The 22,836-nt window shown below is 33.9% G+C and overlaps 2 pseudogenes; one reads left to right on the top strand and one right to left on the bottom strand.

The window, feature by feature from the left end:
* Nucleotides 1-12,263: 12,263 nt before the first annotated feature.
* LOC112475904 lies at nt 12,264-12,382 on the bottom strand (annotated as a pseudogene).
* Nucleotides 12,383-15,948: 3,566 nt separating this feature from the next.
* LOC112475841 lies at nt 15,949-16,067 on the top strand (annotated as a pseudogene).
* The last annotated feature ends 6,769 nt before the right edge of the window (nt 16,068-22,836 follow it).

Raw genomic sequence — 22,836 nt, 5'->3', positions numbered from 1 at the left:
CATAATAAAATGGATATTGCTATAGTAGAGAAACATTTACAATAGAATGTGATAAATGCCACATATAATTATATCCTGGTTTACATTTGTGTGGAGTCAGAGACTCACCTAACTCTTATCTAAGACAGAAATACAGAATTTGAGGAAAGATTTGCAGAACAAGTAATAACTAACGTGAATCTTGAAGGTAAACAAGGGTTCACCAAAAGGACAAGCTGAGGAAATATATTACAGCCATAAGGAAACATAGGAATGAGAGTGAAGAATGAGACATATATGACAATTGTAAATCAGTTATAGAAGCTGGGTTCTTGGTAGGTACCATATAAAAAAGTCAGTCAGAGACAAATTAAAATGGACCTTCTGCATCACACTAATGAGCTTGCAATTCACCCAGTAAAATGAGTAATAGCAGGATGAAAAATGGATTACAGGTCCAGGGAGAAAGAGAAAAGTGGACTTTACAAGTGCAGGCAAGAATTCGAACTAAGACACTGTCACTGGGTAATTAGAGAAATAAGTTTTCTGCTTCTCTGGAGGAGAAAGATCAGTGGGGATTTAGATTCAGTCTGATGCACAAATGTCATTGCATCCTGATGTCATTGCATCCACCCTGTGAGGTTAACTGGAGGCCCAGCCACAATTCTCTGGTTCTTGCTGAGACACATTTCAAAATCTGCACAGCTGAGCCAAGGTCAAGGTTCAGGTGGAAAGAGTAACAGTGCAGCCTCTCCCAGTCACATTGTCCCAAGGGTAACACTGGACCTATGTCTACATCCTGTGATCAGGATAAAGAGAAGGTGGCAGATAATTGCCAGGGGTGAGGTGAGTGGAAGGAGGTTAGGGGGAAGAAAAAGATGGGAAGAAGCTTTGGATATCAACATCTTTCTTACATTTACAATATTTTGTCCACATATCCAACAAATTTCTCTCATAATCTTTAACTCCACAGGGTTCATTCTAAATTTGTTTGAACCAATCAGACAATGTGAGAAAAAATAATTATATCTTGTTCTAGAAGTACGGAATTAGACAGAAACCTTGTGTAATATCAATCATAAGGAAATAAAACACTGTATCTTAAGTTTTCTCTAAATAAGTTTGAAGAAAAGAGATGGAACATCTACAAGAATTAGGAATAAATATTCTGCCAATGGTTGTAGTGATGAAGTGGGTAATTTATCACATAAGGAGAACGTCTTAAACTCTTAAGCAGACAGACGTATTCAAAAATAATGCATATATTTTTATTTCCTATTTCACAGAAAAGCCAAAAGGAAGATAGCATCATGAAGCTGTGACAATCAGAATAACAGTAAAGTGACTCTGTCATCTCAAGAAGAGCTCAGAGCAGCATGAAAAACAGCCCAGAAGACTCTATGGATTCAGCCTTTACTACAAAAGCAGGCTTTCTCAGACACCAGGGCTGCTTACAAGCAGCAGCGCAGGCACACCTCCTCATTTCACTCTGCTACCATCAAGGAAAAAATCTATTTTTATAGAGTTCACCAGATCCAGGTTTATCAATAATGCCAGTGATAATAACACTACTGATGCTGAAATTTTTACAATAGAAATTTTATTACTGCTCCGATCTTCAAGTAAAATTAAAAAATAAAAATAAATACTACATTCTTTATTTCTAAAGGAGGACAAATTCATCCTTGTTTCTGTCCATGGAAATAAAGGAATTATTTAACTTTTCTAATATTTACTTGTTTAAAGGGCCAGAAAAGAGGGCTTAAAGAGAAGGTCTTGAAATCAGGAATATACAAGAGATAGAAGAAGAAAGACTTGAGAATTCACAAAGCTTAAAGTTAATTACAGGAGAAAAACTGACAGGAAAATAAAAACATAATAAAAAGAACCCAAACAGAAAGCTACAGAGATTCTTTTTCTATTTTACTGGCTCTGATTCTTCATCCAGAATATTTGACTATATCATATTTGATAAGTAGTGACATAGATAATTATAGTACATTTCATGGGAAAGCTTATTTTAATCTCAAGATTAGAAAAAATTTATTGAAAATATAAAAAGAAAGAAAGAGAGAAAGAAAGAAAGAGAGAAAGAAAGAAAGAGAGAAAGAAAGAAAGAAAGAAAGAAAGAAAGAAAGAAAGAAAGAAAGAAAGAAAGAAAGAAAGAAATAGATAAATAAATAAATAAAAAGGACCAACGAAGTAAACAGAGCTTACTTCTATTTGGTTTTAATGCCATTTGGAAGCAGGAGATCTGAGCTTCCCCAGAAAGAGGGCTGATAAAGACAAGAGCAGGTCAATAAAAGATTTGAGACCTGGAGAATGGCTACTAGCACTTTGATTTGGGAGACAATTTTAACTTAGGACGTTTGCAAGATAAATACATTATCTGCATAAAGCGTTGTGTGTGCACAATGGCATGGCCCCAGGACTGGTATCAAAAACTTAAACGTTTCTGAGGATAAAATGGAAGGATATTCATAGGTGATCACCAGAACCTCAAAACAGGAACCAAAGGAAGTATTTAATTGTAATAAATTTTATAGAAGAGTGTCGGGGGAGAGTAAAATCTGCACCGTTGACCCAAGTTTGCTTATATAAACAGAGTGTGGAATTTTTTAAATTAGATTTTATTCTCATAAATTAAATAAGATTAGAGAAATAACAAAAAAAATGGATAGCAGGACCTGATAAAAAGATGAGCAAATCCATTGTACCTAGTTTTCTTTTTCTCATGTGCGTATCTCATTTTCTGCTTCACAATCAGTGCTCTGTGATAGTGAATACCTTCTGAACTGAGTCCTTTCTTTGGTTTTGCCTGTCAATTACTTTCTATAGCAGCTACTTGTTCTTTTCCCTTCCACAGTAATATTTACGATTCATGAGTCTGGAGGTTAAGGAAGCCAGTGCTTGTCTGCGTGCCATAAATTAATGCTGTCTGTATAAAATTCATTACCCTGCTTTCACACCCTGGAATGGAATAATAATAAAAAAAAAATTGCTGTCATTGTCTGTGTCCTTTGCTGGCTAAGGCTGATGTGTAACAGCAGGCGCTTTAGAAAGAAACGCTGTTGGCACATGTAGAAGGCTGGCCAGCTACAGCTCTGTCCTTTTGCTTAAGGAAAAAAAACGTTGTTTCCTTTATGCTGGACTGTCAAGAGGGATTTCTGCAGAATAGCTCAGCAAACAAAGTGGCACAACATGAAAACAATTTCAGAACTAGGACTTGAGTAAAGAATTTGAGAACATCATTGATCAACAATCACAGGAGAAGGGTCTTTTTTAATGATCTGTCTTTGAATAAACTTGCTAATCATGAAAATCTCTGCCCTTCCACTTGTTAGAAGTATGACTGGATGTATTTAAACAGCCACAAAGCTCTGCATAAATCATATAAATCAAAGCATATCTATGGATATTATATTGCAATATTCAAGATTAAATGCATGGTTGTGTTTAAATTAGATGGTCATTTAAAAATGTTAATGTAATTTACAAAATAATTTCCAGAAAGTATAGTCATAAAAACCTAACTTACATGTTTTTAGATCCTTACAGATTACAAAGTGCTTTTTCATTTGATCCTAAAAATAGGCATGAAGAATGACATCACAATCCCAGTCTTCTCTAGGAACAAAGTGAGAATCAGAGAGGTTAAGAGTTCTACCTAAAGTCACAAAACCAGTAAGGAGCAGTGTAGACACAAGAATCTCAGCCCCTCTCTAGTACATTTTTTCTGTACATCACTATGTCCAAGAGTTTTCAGATATTTACATGAAAATTAGAATTATTCTGTAGGGGGAAGAGGTGGAAGTAGACATCTGTTGTGCTCACAGAAGAATTTGTGTGTACGCCCATCCTCATCTCTTCCTTTCTGTCTCAGACCTTAACTCGGCTGCATTCACTCCCCATTCCATCCCTAAAGTATGGAGAAGTCTCTGGTACACAAAGTTGTACAAGCAAATTTCCACTTCCCTGTTCTACTTGAAAGGAGCTTGGAAGTCACTACTCCGGCCTAACGACAAGCAAGGATGAACAGACTGGCTGAACAACAACTCTTCTTAGATCCATAAAGGCATGGAGATAGGACAAATCACTGACCTCAACATTGGAGAGAGGAGACAGGCAAATGCAGGGAGCTGTGGCTTCCTGGGACAGAGAACCCCGCTTAGCAGAAACTGCTGCGGGAACCCGTGCTGGGCAGGAAAACCTAAACTGTAATGGATGAAATATGGGAGTGGCAGCGTGGGCAAGTCTGAGGTGGTCCCAGTCACAGTGGCCCCATAAAATAATGAGATGTACCTCCAGAAGCTCAACTAGGTTCCCACTGTACACATCTGAGAAAAATCCTGTGTGCTTCTGGCAGAGGAGGACAAAAGAACCATTATGAAATATTCAGAGGACTCTGTTCTTCTTAACAAGGCCTGCCCTCAGAGACAACTAGTTAACCAGAGACTAAAGAGCTGGGCTATTAGCAGAGCATAACTGACCCTGGGGAAAGGGCATTACCTAACTCCAGCCCACTCAAGCCCTCCTGTCCTCCCTAAGAGGAGAGAAAAATAACTGGGAAACACTTGACCTCAGTCCAGAGCACAGGCTAACTAAAAGACAGAGACCTAATGACAATGCTGTAAAAGTCTTCCCCTCCCCCACACCTCACCACTACATGACTAAAAGCCTAGTTAGAGTTTCTTTTACTCAGTACATCATGCCTGGCTATTAAAAACATTAACAAAAAAAAAATGCTTAAAGGCAAAAAACAAATTTTGAAGAGACAAAACATATGGCAGAGATGTTGGAATTATCAAACCAGGAAATTTAAACTGTGATTAATAAGCTTAGGGCTCTAATGGGTAAAGTCGATAGTATGCAAGAACAGATGAGCAATGTAAACAGAGAGATGGAAATCCAAAGCAACAACCAATAAAAATTTCTAGAGACCAAAAACACTATTTCAGAAATTAAGGATGCCTTTGATAGGCTTATTAGCAGACTGGACACAGCTGAAGAAAGTACCTCTGAGCTGGAGGAGATTTCGATACAAACCTACATAACTAAAAAGCGAACAGAACAAAAACTGGAAAAAAAGATCAGAATGTCCAAGGGCTGTGGGACTTCAATAGGTGTAACATATACATGACTAACAGAAAGAAAAGAGTAAGGATCAGAGGAAATGTGTGAAACAATAATGACTGAGAATTTCCCCCAAATTAAAGTCAGAAACCAAATCACAAATCCAGGAAACTAAAAGAACACTAACAAGATGAATGCCAAAATTAAAAAAAAAAAAATACACCTAAGCATATCAACAGGAAATCAAAGATAAAGAAAAATCTTAAAAGAAGACAGAGGAAAAAAATCACCTTATCTATAGAGAAAGAAAAATAAGGATCACATGTGACTTCTCAGAAACCATGCAAGCAAGAAAAGAGTGAAATAAAACAATTTAAAGTGTTGGTATTTAAAAACCACCAGCCTAAAAGTCGTATAATGTATAATTGCTAAAATAATTTAGCTAAACAGATCTTTAAACAATAAGACATTTAAAACCATTGCTTCCTGAAAAATAGTGAAATTCTATATATCTCAGAGGACTACTGAATCATTGTTCAGTCTCCAGGCCCCAAGGAAGCTTACCCGACCCCTTCCATACCAATACCTACCCATGATAGTGAAAAATCAAAGAAAACATGTTCAGAGTCCAATCACAAGGTTGGGACTGGACTTTCTGGGGTCTGAAAATTATCAATTCAGTAATTGTTGCTTTCTGAGTGTTAAAAATATGTTGATAAAAGAGATTTAAAGAGATGATGGGGGCAATCCAAACGAACAATGTTTTTACCTTTCATTAGGTTCTCATTGAAGTCTCTGATCCCCCAAAATATTTGAGTGTCTATTCACAAATAAAGCAACTAAGGTTTGCAATTAAAGTTTCAAATCCAGGAGAAATCCATGTCTCTTCACTTGTATTCCAATTTTGTTTTTGTTACATAAGATGGTTAATATTTTAGCAGTTTTCCACAAATCTTTAGTGACAATTATTTTCACTTATAAATCACAAACGAGTGAAGATTTCTATGTCATATTTGGGCTAGACACCTAATAATATGTGAACCTTAATAAGATCAGACGAGAATGGATTCTTTTAAATTTATTGTGTTAAAAAACCCCAAGTTCTATGGTTCACCTTTTAACCTACATTACATTTCTCTATAATATCATGGTATTTATGGTGTGTGTGTGTGTGTGTATAAGGATAAAGGGACCTTGCACAATGAATCTGTTAAAATCTGTATTCACTTAATTATCATTAGTGATTTGTCTTAAAATATCTATTTCACATTACAGAAGATGAGTACTTTAACATTGTATGTTAAGCCATCAAATGCATCTTATGCAATTTATAGTAATTATTTTTCTTGAAAGCCTAATTTTCATTGTCTTAAAACCACATAGTGGATGTTGTCAGATAGAATATTGGTATGTTATAGCCCTTTGATTCACCATCCCATCACTCCTGAAATATATAAATGTGACCAAAATGTCAATACACTCTCAACATCACAAAAAATCTGAAAATATCCTATGGGTTGTAAATAATCATATGGGAACCTAGTTGAAATGAATAATAAACTATTTTTTCATCTTTGAACTTGTTTTTGCTCTTCCCTCTTACTGGAATAATCTCTTTCTCTTTCATGAATTCCCAATCAACTCCTCAGACCCATTTTACGTCATTTCTCCTAGAAAGTACTTTTTAATTGTTTCACACAAAATTATTCTCTTAGAACTTGAGAGCACCAGCTAACAGTATTTAAAAACATAATCAACCACTAGAGTGAGATACGTAAGAGGAAAATCTGCATCTTATTTATCTTCTCATCTTTCACCTAACATATCTTCAGATAGTTGATGCTAAATGAGTATTTTTAAAATAAATCTAAGAAAGAAAAGTGAAAGAAGTCTTTTCTTTTTCAGCATGAATCATATATTGGGCCCCATGGTAGGCAGCAAAGATATATATATTTTGCCCTCAATCGTTGGTAGGCTGTTGCCAAGATTCATATTATTCAGGAGTCTCTGGGTTATATGCTTCTACACCTTAAAATCTCTTTCTGAAAATTTGGGAAGAATAGCTGAAAATAATATTTACTGAGTTTCTTTTTAGGTCAACTCCATACATGTTACTCCCTTAATCCTATACATAGCAGTGATATACTGTCTATATATACTGACTTCTCTTCTGGGCACCCTACTCTCTCCCTAGTCATAAGCCATATGACCCAATATGAATGTAATGTTTTCCATTTGCATCCTCCCTTCCTACTTTCTCTTTTAAAGGCCCCATAGTCAAAAACTTTTCTGATAATGGAAGATCTAGTTGCCAAGTAGAAATGATATTTTTTACTCCATCTTTTTCAACATCTCTATCTCACATCACTCCTGCTTACCTCTACTATGTTCATTTTATAAGTCAACATACAGCTATTTTTTTTTTGTATTTATTGAGCTAGTGTTTTCTGACTACTTATTGTAAACTGGACACCTAATTACAGATTCTATACATTGCTGTAATTTAACAAAATTGTATTAAGGAAATTTGTTTTTATTCTAAAAATTGCATCTATATTCTACAGGAGTAGAAACTGAGGCTCAGAGAAGTTAAGTAACTTGCCCAGAGTGAAACAACTGGTAATCAGAGGAATTGAGATTCTAACTCAAATATGCTATCTGATCCCAACCACTCTATTTATATCCTTAACCATTGGATTATGACCATTCCTCCTCTTCTTTTTGAATGGGATGGTCCTCCTTTGTGAATTTAAATTTGATAAATCTGTGGTTTATTATAATAATGATAATAATGTTTTATAAACTTTCCCTGCATTCTCTCTCACACTTATGCTGAATGACTTCTGAAATTTGAGAACACCTCTCCAGCTCCTGCTACTTTCTCTGAGAACTCTCCATCACCTGAGGTCTCTGCTTAAGGAACACATATGGCCTCCATCTACGTACAAATGGCTCTGCTATTTAGCCACAGATGATTTAATAAGGGATGAACAGTTGACCTAGTCCTTGCAAATGAGTTATCTTCCAAAAATTTGTTTCTGTGGTGATATAGGTGATTTAGACATAAGAGTGATATAGAGCCACGAGCATCAAAGAGACAGAGAGAGTAACCTCAGTTCCTGAATTACTAGATCATGTACAAAGTCATTTAATACTGTTCCTTGGTTGCTGAGAGGTAAACCTGTGAATTGTTCTTTATGTTTCAGCTGGTTTTAGTGGTCTTTGTACTTGACAGGTAACAATCACTATGAGAAACATAATTTTGTTGCAAGTATCAAACACTAGGAAGTGAGACTACATAGAGCAGAATACGGTTTTCCCAGTGTTGGGGCATAAACCTATAACTGCCAATAAAGTACAAATTAACTAATTAACCTGTCCCCTGATATTTTTAGGAGCATTGAACTTGTGTTACATGAAGTTGATGCTTTGTGGGAAGCAAATACAACTGTACCTTAATGCATAAAAAAAAAAAGAGGAAAATGTACTCTGAGGTTGTCAAACTTAAACAGAAATGAAAATATGAACTCCTTGAGATCAACCAAGGGTTGCCTCACCGAAAAAAAAATATATATATATGAACTCCATACCCTACTGGAGAAAAGACACTGTGGCTTGACGTAATGCTTTGCTAGAAATCAATTATTTCCCATTCTATACTATAGTGTGTCTTGTTTGACCTACATTTATAAGGTCTATTTATTGCCATATTGGATCATCTGGTAAATGAAATATGAAAAAAATGAAAAAATATTTATGAAAAAAATTACATAAATGGAACCATTCCAAAATGAAATCTAGCTGCCATTCCAAAAGAATTGTCTTACACATCTTGTCCCTCAGACCTTTGGAATATCTGAACTGGGCAAAATAACCTTTGAACTGGGCCAAACCAACATTGTATCCCAAACGACTTTTGTAAAACTAACGGGAAAGCAGACATCTTGATTACAAGGATTGAAAATTACATTCTTTAGTATTAGCACTACATGTATAGGTTAAGAATAACTTAGCTTATTTGCAACTATAGAAATTCCTTTCTTCTATTTATGTAATTATTTCTTTTCCCCTTTCTTATAAATACCCTTTGCCTTAACCCCATAATTGGAATACTATTTGGGTTTCTGCCTGAATCATTGCATCCTGAATAGCTAGTTTTTGATCTCAAACGAACACTTGTTACCTCTCACTTTGGCTCCTTATTTTTAAGGTTAATAGACATATGAGAGAACATTAGAGGACTGTAGAAATACAACTACCTGGATTTTTCTAATGTGCATCCTGTGTGGAAGCTTCCTGTAGCTATGTCCCTTCGTAAAGCCTAATTAGTGTTACTATGTGACAGGAGACATGGGGAGATAAGCTGAAACATATTATAGAAGAAAAGGTCCCTGCAACCCCACTCCCAAGGAACACTGTATACCACCAGTGCCCTCAATCTAGAAGAGGCATGGGGGAGAACCACATGGTTGCTAAGCAATGAAGCTTTCCATTTTGGTTATCTTAGAATAAGAACTGCAAATCAGTGAAGTTGGAGACAGATTCATGTCTGTCTGTCTGTCTGTCTGTCTCTGTCTGTCTGTCTGTCTCTCTCTCTCTCTCTCTCTCTCTCTCTCTCTCTCTCTCTCTCTCTCTCAGGTTTAGCAAACATGGACATATATTTGAATTGTACCAAACAAAGCAAAGCATCTCAGCTCCTTAGGTAACCAAAAATTCTGAAGACAATTACAATTAGGTGGGCATTCATACCTGCACAGCCCCTCTCCAGTGTTCCCCTCAGAGAAGCTCTGAAACACCAGACAAATGACCCACTAAGCAGTCCGATTTGCTCAACAGGAACATGCTCTCTTGCAGAACACAGACAGTTCTCTAATCTGATGCTTAGGCAAGTTGCTGCCCCAGAGATCTCTTACTGGCCCTACCAATTTTCAGTTCTATGGCTTTGAGAATGTTACCTTGCCTCTCTGTGATTCATACTCCTCACCTTTAAAATAAGGAAATGAATATCATCTCCCACATGAGGTATTTGTAAAGATTAAATGAGTTAACAGTCTTTTGAAGAGTACCTAGAGAAAAAGTTAGCTCTTATGGACTCTCTCTTACAAATGAGGAAACAAGGCATGGAGGTATGAAATAACACACATAGTTATACAGACTGGAAATTAAAAACAGGAGATCTGATTCCAAAAATTCTTTTAACTTGATAACTTTTCATAATCATATAATCATACTATGTTTCTTTGTTCAAAAGTGTATATCTTTTATAGAGGAAATGATTATTTTTCTTTCAGCTCAAAGCTTATAGGATAATGAGAGGAGCACCTGGTCTGTCTTGAGGATCAGTGGAAGGAAAACAGCAACTAGAGATATCTGGCATTATTAATTTACCCACTCTCAATAATAGGCATTTAGGTTGTCTCCAGTTAGATTACAATGATTAATGTTGTTATACACATTATCATACGTGTATATGTATGCATATGTATGAATGAGTGTATATATACATGCATTTGTTGAGTATATACCTAGAAGGCTATATTTCTAAACATATCTCAAAAATATGTATCTTCATCTTTAACAGATAATGACAGTTTTTCAAAATAATTGTTCCAATTTATACTCCTACTAAATTTTGCAGTTCCAGTTGTTCCACATCTTCAGCAATATTTGGAATTTTCTGTCTTTTTTCCTTTTAGTCCCTTTCATGCTATTCTACTGCTGATGATGCTGCTGGTATCAATCTGCTCCAATCAAAAGAATTTAAATTGCCTTATATGACTAAGACCCTCATGGATCAAGGAGGACTAATTACCTTTCTTCTTATGACTGAAAATCTCTCCTCCTGTTTGTTTTATCTATCAAAGCAAGCAATCTTTCCAAATCTTCAAAAATCACAATGTAAAAGAAACAAACATTATATATTTGACACTACTTAGTACAGCTGTTGTACTTTGAATATAAAAACTGATTTTGACAGAACAAAATTTTACTCTTAGTTCTGAGGGGAATTATTTTTTCATGTGATGAATTATAGATTTAGAGTTTCTGACTTACCTGCTCTTGAAATATTTGTCGCATTATATTTATATTCCCAGCTTTCTTCACTCTATCTTGTGGAATAGGCACAGTGCTTATTAAAGAAGCATGCACTTAACACCAACACTTTAATTGGTTTACTCAAATATGAGAAGTTCATTTTTATGGACAATTGAATTACTTCACATCAGTAAACATTTACTCTATTTACAAGAACTCTGCCACTTACAGAAACAAAATCAAATAACAGATAATAATTAAAAATCTAAGCTGTTTCTCTTTCATATGTATATGTATTATATGTCAGATGAGACTGTGATGCCCTGAACACAAAAATACAATAATATATGAAATCTCCATCATTGCCTACTGGAGTCGCTCCCCATTTTGAGGCTATCTAGGGGTTCCAACCTGTCATCTTATCACCATAAAAACTCAGGTGTGCTCAAAAAGGAGCTCTTTAGGAGTAATGAAAGGCACTGCTATCACTCAGGAAATTCCAAGGATTTTAGGAGCCTTGTGCCAGGGCCCCAAAACAAAGATTAAGTATATTTTTATTAGACAAAAATCATATAAAATATTCTTATCATTTTATTATGTTTCAATCAACACTCAGTGTCATCAGCCACTAGTATTAATTTCAACAAAAAAAAAGGGAGAATTCCAAAGTGACTTCATATTTCCTTAGCAAATGTGTTTTCTCTTTCCTAACTTATCTGTAATTTCATACTCAGACCCCAGTGTTCACTGTCTGAATTTCTCCAATGATTTTTTAATTTCCTTTGATATTTAAGTTTTTATTCTTCTCCAAATGAATATTTCCCAAGTAGTTACCTTATATGTGACATATCCATACCTCAGTGATCTTTCTCAAAGCCTCTCTAAGCAGTATTAGTGACATGGTCTCTCTAACTGGGACACCTAGTATTTCTTAACTGCAAAAAAGTCATAACAGATAACCAAAAAGTGTCTGAAAGTTCATGTTAAATTTAAAGGACAATATATGATTGGAAATGAAATCTACTTAGCAACCAGGTAACAAACAATTTAACACATATCTTAGAAACATACTGTGCTTTTCTTATTAACATCACCTTTCCTTCCTCCAGAGAAATAATCACTCTCTTGTTTTTTTATTGATTATCTTCCTGTTTTTCTTTATAATTTTTTTTAAATGCTTACAGCACCTGGCATTCCTAGGTGGTCTCCCATCCAAGGACTAACCAGACCCGACCCTGCTTAGCTTCTGAGATCAGATGAGATCGGGTGTGTTCAGGGTGGCATCGCTGTAGACTATAATTTTTTTCATTTGTGTATTTTTACCATGCATCATTTGTGTGTGTGTGTGTGTGTGTGTGTGTGTGTGTGTGTATCTTTATGTATAGGATATTACAAATGGGCAATGTGGAAAGAGTTGTTGGAAGCTGGAAAAATGAAAATCTATGTAACGCAGTGTTAAATATTTGATTAAAATACGTTAGAAGACATGATATACAACTGAATATCTAGTATTAGCAGAAGAATGTGCAAATAGAATATTAGTGGGCTGGTAAACAATGATTTCAGTTGGCTACATTTGACAAAACTTTACCTGAAAGGGATGAGTGTAGACATGAACTCACTGGTTTGGAGTAAAAAATAGAATAAAGAAGGTCCAGTGATTCAAGGATGTATATGTTTGAAATAAGCAACTAAGAAAAGATACAAGTCAGGAAGCCTTTGAACTATAAATCCCATTAAAACTAAGCCTTGAAATAAAGATCGAATCTAGTATATGTCCCTGGGTGGAATCAAATGGTACCTAATAAATCCTTTCATTGAAAAAAAAAAAAAAGAAAGAAAGAAAGAAACTCAAGGAAAAATGAATTTAGAGACCTTCACCTTGTAATATATATGTAAACATATGGCTTTTGTAATTTTTCTTTCAATCTCGTGAATATAAAGACAAATGTCATTTTAGTTTTGATTTGCATTCCCATGATTGCCAGTGAGGTTGACAAACCTTTTATATTTACATGCCATTTGGTCATCGTTTCTGTGAAATTCGTCTTAATTTCTTTCGTCCATTTTTTGTATTCGATTTCTTAATGATTTATAGTAATTCTGTTTATATTCAGTTTACTTGTCTTTTGTCAGGTCATGAGTTACAAACATCTCTATTAAGTGTTGTTTTTTCACTCTCATTATGATGTCTTATTATAGATTTAGGACCAAAGTTCTAAAGTTTCATATCATTTCTTCCCCTAAAGAATTATCGATTGTCACACTACAATTTATGGAAAAGTCCATTATTTTCCCAGTGATGCACAACAACCAGTAGTATCTCCCATTCTCTTCTGTAATGTGCCCTTGCCACTTCCCCATCATGGAGAGTCTGCTTTTGGTCCCCTTGAATCTTAGCTGGTCCTCCGAGCTGTTCTAACAACAAAATGAGGTGGGATATCACACTTTTTCATCCTGAAGTTGGGCCTTAAGAGATCTGCAAATTCCATCGTCATTTGGGAATACATTTTCTTGGAAAATAACCCCCGCCCCACCCCCACCAGCCATACTATAAGAAAACCCAAGTATCTACATGAAGAGGCTTATACGAAGATAAACCAGGCTCTCTGCTGACTGCCTCAGCTAAGATAGCAGCCACCATGCAGTGAAAACTTCAAGCCATGTGAGTCAGGATATTTTGGATTTTCCAATCATTCTTATAGCTCCATTTATACCATGTGAACCAGAAGAATGAGATCAACCTACAGATTTATGAGCAAATAAAGTTCATATTAGTTTAAAACACTAAATATTGAAGTAGATTTTAATGCAGTAATAAATAATTGAAACAGTCTCCAATCAAATATATGATTAGTGTCAGTTTCTTCCTGGCCTCTTGATTCTGTACCATTGTTCACTTCTTCAATACCTGTTTCAGTGCATACTTTACTTACTTTCAATATTAATCTTGATATACTTTTAGGTATCCTTATGCTTCTTCTGGAATGGATATTTTTGACGTTGTCTCTTGATATGAATTTAAACAGAGTATCAAGTCACTTAAAACGACTGGCATTTTAATAGGGACTGCATGTTAATACCATATCTATAGATAAATTTAAAGATTGAGATCTATGATTTTGATCTATCTCCATTTAGTTGTCTTAGTTCATATTTTTAAATAGTTTTTATAATTATTTCTATAAATGCCTTATCATCTATTTAAATTTATTCCTAGACATTTTATACTATCAATGCTATTTTAAATATAATTTGTCTTTTTATTTTCTGTTGTTGAAGTATAGAAATACAATTTGGTTTCTTTTGTATTCTGAATTTATATTTGCCACTCTAAATAACTTAATATTTTATTTCTAGATTCTTTGAAATTTTATATTAAAATTATATAATTAAAACCATTTATTTTCCTTGTCTTAATTAAATGAATAGTACCATCCTTATCTGTTGAGAGAAGTGGGAATAAAAAGCACCCTTACTTTGCTCTCCATCACAAGAAAAACATTTTAGATGTTTCACCATGAAGTATGTTTGTTGCATGACCCTTTGCAGATACTTTCAACACCTTACACTTGATTTCAGTTATTGATAAGTCCCATATTCTCCCTGTATAAATGATTTTGTATTTGAGGTAAAGCCGCATACCATTTCAACGATATTAGTAAATATTTAATAAAAAATAAGTAAATGTTTTAAAATCAATTAAAGAAAATTAAATAAGAATGTTTTCCTTTCAAGATAGTGAATCCAAATATATTTGTTTCTGAATTCTCTCATTATCAATATTATAATATAAATTTAGAAATGTAAATACATACATTGATAATAGTAATGACAAAACAACATAGGATGGAATGTCATCTTCGATCTAGAAAGTTTTGCGAGGTACTAAAAAAGCATAAATTGACTAGTGTTTTATAATAAAGAGACAAGCTCAAGAAATGAAGCCACATAAATGAATATAGCAGTTTCTCTGAGTCACAGAAAAGAAATGACAACATAACATTAATTATAGTAATTAATTGTGAAGCTATTTTAATTATTACATTAATTATAGAGTTACTGTATTATTATTAAGATGAACTAAGCCAGTCTGTCCTCACCTTACCTCTCTACAAATAGAAAAGTCTTGGGGAAAGAGCATCTGTCCCTAAGTATTTTTTCTTGGGACAAAACTAGAAAATATCAAAAAAGTTGATTATGCTGGTATGAGCTCAGGATCCTACCATATGATAAAATTGTAAAAATTGCTATGATTTTAATCCTTCACAATAAGCATGAAGGGGCACACACACACACAAACACATACCTCTAATGCAATAAAGGCAATGCTTTCCAAAGGGATATACATTAAATTATTCACATAGAGAAAAGGCATATTTTCTTGATATAGATTTTTGAGGTCTCCCAAACCAGGCAGCTCATTATTTATCCACAAACCAGTACTGGTTCCCAGTGTACTGATCTATTGTACTGATTCTGTGAACTAGAATCACTGGGATAACCATAAAATATGCCAGTGCTTAGGACCTACCACTAAGGATTCTGAATCAAATGGCAGAGTGAGGCCTGGGAATTGCTATTTTGCAGATGATTTAAAGGTACTGCCAAGATTGAGAATCATTGCACAGTAACTATTCAGAAGACTTTATTTTTCTCTATGAACTTTGTTGCATATTCACTAGTATAGTCATGCTGCCTGAGGCCCAACTACTGACCTTGCTTCTGAGGCTCAAGAAGTAATTCTGAGGCCACTCAGATTTGGTAAATGCCTTCCTCTGATTATTACCACACCACAGTGGCCTTTCTCAGTGGTGTGAAAAAATGAAATAAATACAGCTATTCCAAAATGGAGTCAGAGTCTGTGGTCATGCCACCCTGAACAAGCACAATCCCATCTGATCTTGGAAGCTAAGCAGGATTGGGCCTGTTTAGTACTTGGATGGGAGACCACCTAGAAAGACCAGGTGCTTTAGGCGTAAAAAATAAAAAATAAGGGATTGTAAACTGGCAAGTTCCTTGCAATCTGTGAGGCCAACCAAGGGTTGCCTCACCTAAAAAATAAAAAAATAATAATAAAAATTTTTTAAAAATAAACACAAAATGGAGTTAGAGAGACTATCCCAGAGAAATTGCCTTGTATGTCTTACCCTTCCCCCTCAAAAAAACTTTGGAATATTTGAACTGAGCAAAACAACCTTTGCAATGAGCAAACCAACACTGTACTCCAAACTATTCACTATTTCGTGAAGGTAATTGGAAAGCAGATATCCTGACTACGAAGACTGAAAATTAAGGATATTCTTTAGAATTAGCACTACCACATATAGATAAGGATAACTTAGCTTATTAGCACCTATAGAAATTCCTACCTTACCTTATTAGCACAAATAGAAATTACTTCCTTCTGGTCATGTAATTATTTTCCTTTCCTTTCTCATAAACATCCTTTGTCTTCATCCCCTAGTTTGAAAACTATTTGGTTTTCTGCTTGAATGTGCTTTGCAGATTGCAATCCTTTTTGATCTCAAATAAATGCTTGTTGCCTCTTCTTTTGTCTTTCATTTTTAGGTTAACAGTGGTAATGAACAAAACCATGCAGTTCTCAGAACACTGAGTTCATAAGATTGTGTGAAATATAATATTCCTGATGAGTTTAAGGGTCCTGGGATTTACCTAGAGGACTGAGGGGAGCCTCTTTTGAGCATCATAGAAATTTATAAAAATTAGGCATTATTGACTCCTTTTTCTTCATCCATCAACCTCCAAACTTTTAACATGAAATTGCATCACATCTGGTCTTAAATATCAGTGAGGGATAGTGGATTTAAATAGATCAGAGACTTGTAAACAGCTGGGGTCTGAATTCAAACATGCACTTAAGGTAAATTCTGGACCATACATTCAATTATTTTAATACGAGCCTGATATTTTATAAACTCCATTGATTTGTATCCCTCTAAGCCAAGTCAGACTTCTATTTCAGGAAATAATCTGTTTAGGCCAAACAGCTTTAAAATATACACCTTAAAGCACGTGTGTTACTATCTAAATAAATAATTCCTTATTCATTAACATTAAAGGAAAAACAATGTCACGAAACACTCATCAACAAGAATAGCCAAGAAGAGAAGGACCAAACAAAATCCCAAAGAAACCTGAAATTTTCAGGGAAAAAAAGACATTTGAAAAAAAAAAAATAGACTTAAACTGAAAAGTCTAGATTTTGCTAACTGTCCAAGAAAAATAGCACAGTTAACAAAACATGGACTCTGTATATGTAGGAACAAAGAGTCAAATAAAAGCTTCTATTTAACATTCATTTAAATATTAATATATGGAAACAACCTAAATGAACCTCAAATTTGAAAGGATTCCATAAATTGTAATATATCAAACTACAAAATACTATGTAGCAATTAGGAAAAATGAGAAAGATATACTCATAATGGCATGAACAATATTAAAAATAGTTTGAGTGTGGGAAAATAAATCATAAGAAAAACATAAAAAAGATGACTATTTATGTGAAACAAAACAAAATATATAATTTCCAAAAAGCTAGACTACATTTTTGTTTATTAGATGCTATTTAATAAAATATTAATCATGATGTGCTTATCTGAGCAATTCTACATACGTTTATTAAAAATTGACATATTTCCTATGTCATTTTAATAATTGTAAGTTAAATATCAAAGTATGAATATGAAACACTACTAATAACATGAAGCGTAACCTCTGGAAACCATAGCTATTACATAGCTATTGTGCTATTGTTTTTCAATATCGATTTAATATTTCCTTGTGTATTACAAATTTTAACGATTGTTTTCATTTTTCACACATATGCCCTCAACACTTGGTTCATGTTCAATCTCATCAAAAGTTTCTATTAAGTTTCCACATGTACTTGTCCGTCCTCTCACTTATGTCATGGGCACATTGAAAGTATGTTTATATTCCTCTTGGAGATTTGCACAGTGCAGTGCACATTGTTCGATACTTACTGAATGATTGAATGAAAGTGTTCAATAAACAAATTCATGTGTGTGCTGCGTTGCTTAAAATCTGTACAAAACATTCTATAATCTTTAAATATAAAAGGTAATTATGGCATGTTTACCGCTAATATATATAAAAAAGCTGATGTTACTTGTATCTCTCTCAATCTAATTCTACTGATAAAATATTTCTAAGTACATTAACACACTAGAGTTAATTAAAATTATTACAAGTCCACGATATATATTATTTTACATAAATAGTAAATACACTTGTAGAGATATTTAAGTATTATCTTAATAAATTTTCTACTTGCTGCTTCTCAAGTCAAATACGCTTTATTTGCCTTTACAATGCCATTATATTTTTAACACTAAAACAAATCAACTTAAGCCTTAAAGAATCTTCTTTTTTAGTATTTTAATTTATTTATATTTTTATTTTAGCTTTATTGAGGCATAATTGACAGATAAAATTGATAGATATATACATGAATCTTCTTGTCTCCTCTTTGATTTTTCTATAATATCAGGCAGAGCTTCATTTTTTTTTTTTCCCCCCTTTTAAATGTCCATCATGTTCAACCTGTTGCCTTTGAATTCATGGTGTAAATCCTAAAATTAAGGTACAATATCATGTGCTGTCTTGACATCTTATGAAATGGGGATGACATGGAATGGCCTAACCACAGAATTCCCCTCCCGCCTCTGCTCCACTAGCCAAACAACCCTCCTTGTTGAATGAGCGAGGCCATTTCCTGCTTATACCTGAATAACATGTTTCAGTTACTGCCAGCCAATGGAATTATTCAAACAAGTCAATCACATCCTCCCATGGGTATCAGGGGCCACTTATTTCTCTTGCTATGAAAAAGAGTGCCTCTCAGAGGCCCTGGTGGTTCACTCTGTTTCTGGGTGTAGCTCCCTATAGCCCTGCATAGTGTCCTCCTCTCCCTGTCTGTGAGCATATGGTATGCAACTAAAAACCTGCTGACAATCTCATCTGTCCAGTATCAAGTGTAGTGTGCCAGCCATCTCTATAACTCTACAAACCTAAAATAAGAAGAAGACCTCCCTAACCAATGGGGTGACTACAAGGTAATTAACACAGAATTTCCTTTTTAAACTCAGACTTTAGATACATAAATTTTGTCATTATCTATCCTCGGCATCAAGCAAGTAAACTAGTGTGGTGAGTACTTTAAAGTAATTTAATTCGTATCTATAAATTTAAGATGTTACCTCTATAAAATAAGAAAAATCCTCAATGCAAAAAAGCAAATTCCTAGGGACTAGTAATATAAGAAAATATGGTAAAAAAAACTGAATAATTAAATAGTAACTGCTGAGCATCTGAAAGATGACATCCAGAAAAGTTCAGTGGACACAGAACAAAACACAATATGACAAAAAAGTTGGAAACTAGAGAGAGTCAAATCCAACAGAGTCTACATTCTCAGTATGTTTTCAAAAGAGAAAAATTGAGAAAATAAAGAAGTAAAATAAAATGTGAAAAACGATCTAGTCTACAAATAGAAAACAAAGTAGAAGCCCATTAATTAGGAAATATTTGAAAAATAAATGTGCTAAAAATAAATATACTGTATCTAGTCTATGAGATAGTACACCTAAGTTAGAACTAAAACCAAGTATTTAAAGATGTGAAGTTGTATCCTTCAGTTTATTAAAAGAGGATGAGATTCAATGTACTATAAAAAAAATATGACTTTAGATTTGTAAAACTGTGAGAAAACCCCCTATATGCATATTAATGGTGTACACATTTACATATGATGAGCATGGAGAAAAACATGGTCATATATATACCAGGACACTGAGTTTGGTTAACAGAAGGATTAGGAGGGAAGGTGGTAAACTCAGCTGACTACCTATACCAGGCAAATAATGAGAGTGGGAACTAAGTTGGGCGTAAGAAGATAAAACAAATCATGTGTGTATATGTCACAGTTTCTTTATCCAATCATCCACCGATGGACATTTAGGTTGCTTCCACATCTTGGCTATTGTGAATAATGATGCAATGAACATGATAGTGCAGATACTTCTACAAAATCTGATTTTAATTCTTTAGGATACATATCCAGAAGTGGGATTGCTAGATAATATGGTAGTATATCTATTTTAAATTTTTGAAGAACCTTCATACTGTTGTCCTTCGCAGCTGTACCATTTTACATTATGCAAAGTGATATAAGCCACATACAGAAGGACAAATAATGCATGAGTCTATTTACATGAGGTATATGAAGTAGACAAAGTCATAATATCAGAAAATAGAATGATGGTTTCTAGGGGACGGGGAAGAGGAAAGTGAGTACTGCTGTTCAATGGATATAAAGTTTCAGTTATGCGAGATGAAAAAGTCCTAGAGATTTGCTATACAACTTGTGCTTATAGGTAAAACTACTATATCGTACACTTAAAAATTTGTTAAAAGGTAGATATCATGTCATGTGTTTTTTATACCACTAAACAAACAAACAAACAAACAAACAAATAAGCAGTGGCTCTTAGGAAGAATGTTTAATGTGCCTAGAGGCATTGATACACGTTTTAAAATTCTGAGATGATCACACAAAAACTTCCAGGAAGACAACTCAACCAGCATGACCAGTTTGAGATTTCTTATTAATACATTTATTTGAAATTTTTAATTAAGTTTATTGGGGTAACACTGGTTAATACGAGTACATAATTTTTGGGTGTACATTATCATTTGACATCTGTGTATTGTATTGTGTGTTTACCACCCAAAGTCCAGTTTCCTTCAGTTACCATATATTTGATCCCCTTTACTCACTTTACCCTCCCCCTAAACCCTATATTTGACGCCCTTTACCCCTTCTACAGTTCCCCTCCTCCCCCACCCCATTAGTAACTACCCCCCTATAGTCCATGCCCATGAGTCTCTGTTTGTTTGTCCTGTTTGTTTGTTGTTTTTAGGTTGATATCCCACATATAAGTGATATCATGTGATTTTCAACTTTTCCTGTCTTGCTTATTTCGCTTAGCATGATTACCTTGAGGTCCATCCATGTTGTCGCAAATGGCAATATTTCATCTCTTCTTATGGCTGAGTAATATTACATTGTATATATGTACCACAGCTTCTTTAGCCAATCATCTATTGTAGGACACTTCAGTTGCTTCCATGTCCTGGCCACTATGAATAATGCTGCTATGAACATCAGTGTGCAAATATCTTTTTGGATATGGGTTTTCAAGTCTTTTGAGTAAATACTCAGTAGAGGGATTGCTGGTTAATACATTTTTAAAAATATTTCCCATCATCAGTAACTCTGCTTTTATAGCTACCACTAGTAGGAATCATAAGGAAACTTTGTTTTACAAAATGCTGACCACCTGTTCTCAGAATGTGTCTTCTGTTCTATGTTATGTTTTAAGTTTCTCTACTAGAGACCAATTTATTTATCTAAGTTTTTTGTTTGTTTTCTAAAAAGCAAACTCCCCACCAGCTGTGAACAGGATAGGTAGGCAGTTTATCTTTCTTGTCCTTGTTAAGTTTGATGTCAAAGTTCCTTGTATTTATAAAATGAATTGGAAATCATTCCTTCTGTTCCTGTGTTCTGGAAGACTTTAATTACATGTCCTTGAGTAAATGTACTGACCTAAAGGTATTTATAATAATCTCTTAATCATTTTAATGTCTGTAGTGTGTGACATTCTTCTTTCTTGTTATTGGCTATTTTCCCTGTTTTCTTTCTTTGGTTTCTATTATCAGCACTGTTACTTTTGCTAACTTTTTAAAGAAACAGTTTTGGGTGCTTTGGTCTTTCACAATAAACCTTAGTTCATTTTATTTTTGTCTTTTGGGATTTATATATTTTTCATCAATTTCAATTCTTCTCTACAGTTTTCTTCTTCCTAATTGCTTGAGGATATTCTCCTACTGTATATCTAATTTCCTAATTTTGAAGACTTAGCTCATTAATTTTTACACTGTCTTCTTTTCCAAATATATATAATATGCTAAATATTTCTCAATTACCTCTTAGTAGCATCCTTCAAAAGTCTTGTAGACCTTCCATCAACATTTAGTTTAAATATTTTCTAATATACATTATTTCTTCTATGATCTGTTATTTATTTAGGAGTATGTACTTAAAGTTATCAAATATGTTTTTCCAGTATATTTTCTTACTGATTTTTAATTTTAACTGCATTGTAGTCAGGAAATTAAATAACGATATTCATAAACTTTTTGAGGCTACATTTCTGGTCACATAGTTTTTATTAGTAATCCAGGCATTTTTTCAAAACGCTGTGTATTGTCTAGATGTTGAATGCAATGTTCGTATGGGTCTATTAAATGATGTTTGTTAATTATGTTTGTTAATTATACAATTAACATATCTATATCTTTAAAAATTTTAATCTGTATGATTTATTAACAAAATGTCAAATTTCATATCGAATAGCAACAGAAAATAAGCAAAATTTTCATTCTACTTCTGTCAAAATTCATATTTTTAGGATTGCTTTGAGGTACAGGTTTAAGGTTCACTTTACATGTTTGGATTCCTTTGGTGTAAGCAAATTAATCTGTAATAATTCTTTTGTCATTAGGTATATTTTAACTGTTATAAATAATATACTTGTTCTGTTTAGAAAAATGTTTGCCATTAAATAGGAAGAATATTCATTTTAATATGAAAAATTAATATATATTTATTGTAATTGACATATTTGGACTTTTCTATGC

This window comes from Pteropus alecto, unplaced genomic scaffold (assembly GCF_000325575.1).
Source record: "Pteropus alecto unplaced genomic scaffold, ASM32557v1 scaffold152, whole genome shotgun sequence".
Taxonomy (NCBI): Eukaryota; Metazoa; Chordata; class Mammalia; order Chiroptera; family Pteropodidae; genus Pteropus; species Pteropus alecto.
Note: the sequence above shows the minus strand (reverse complement) of the source record. Positions and strands in the feature narration are given on the sequence as shown.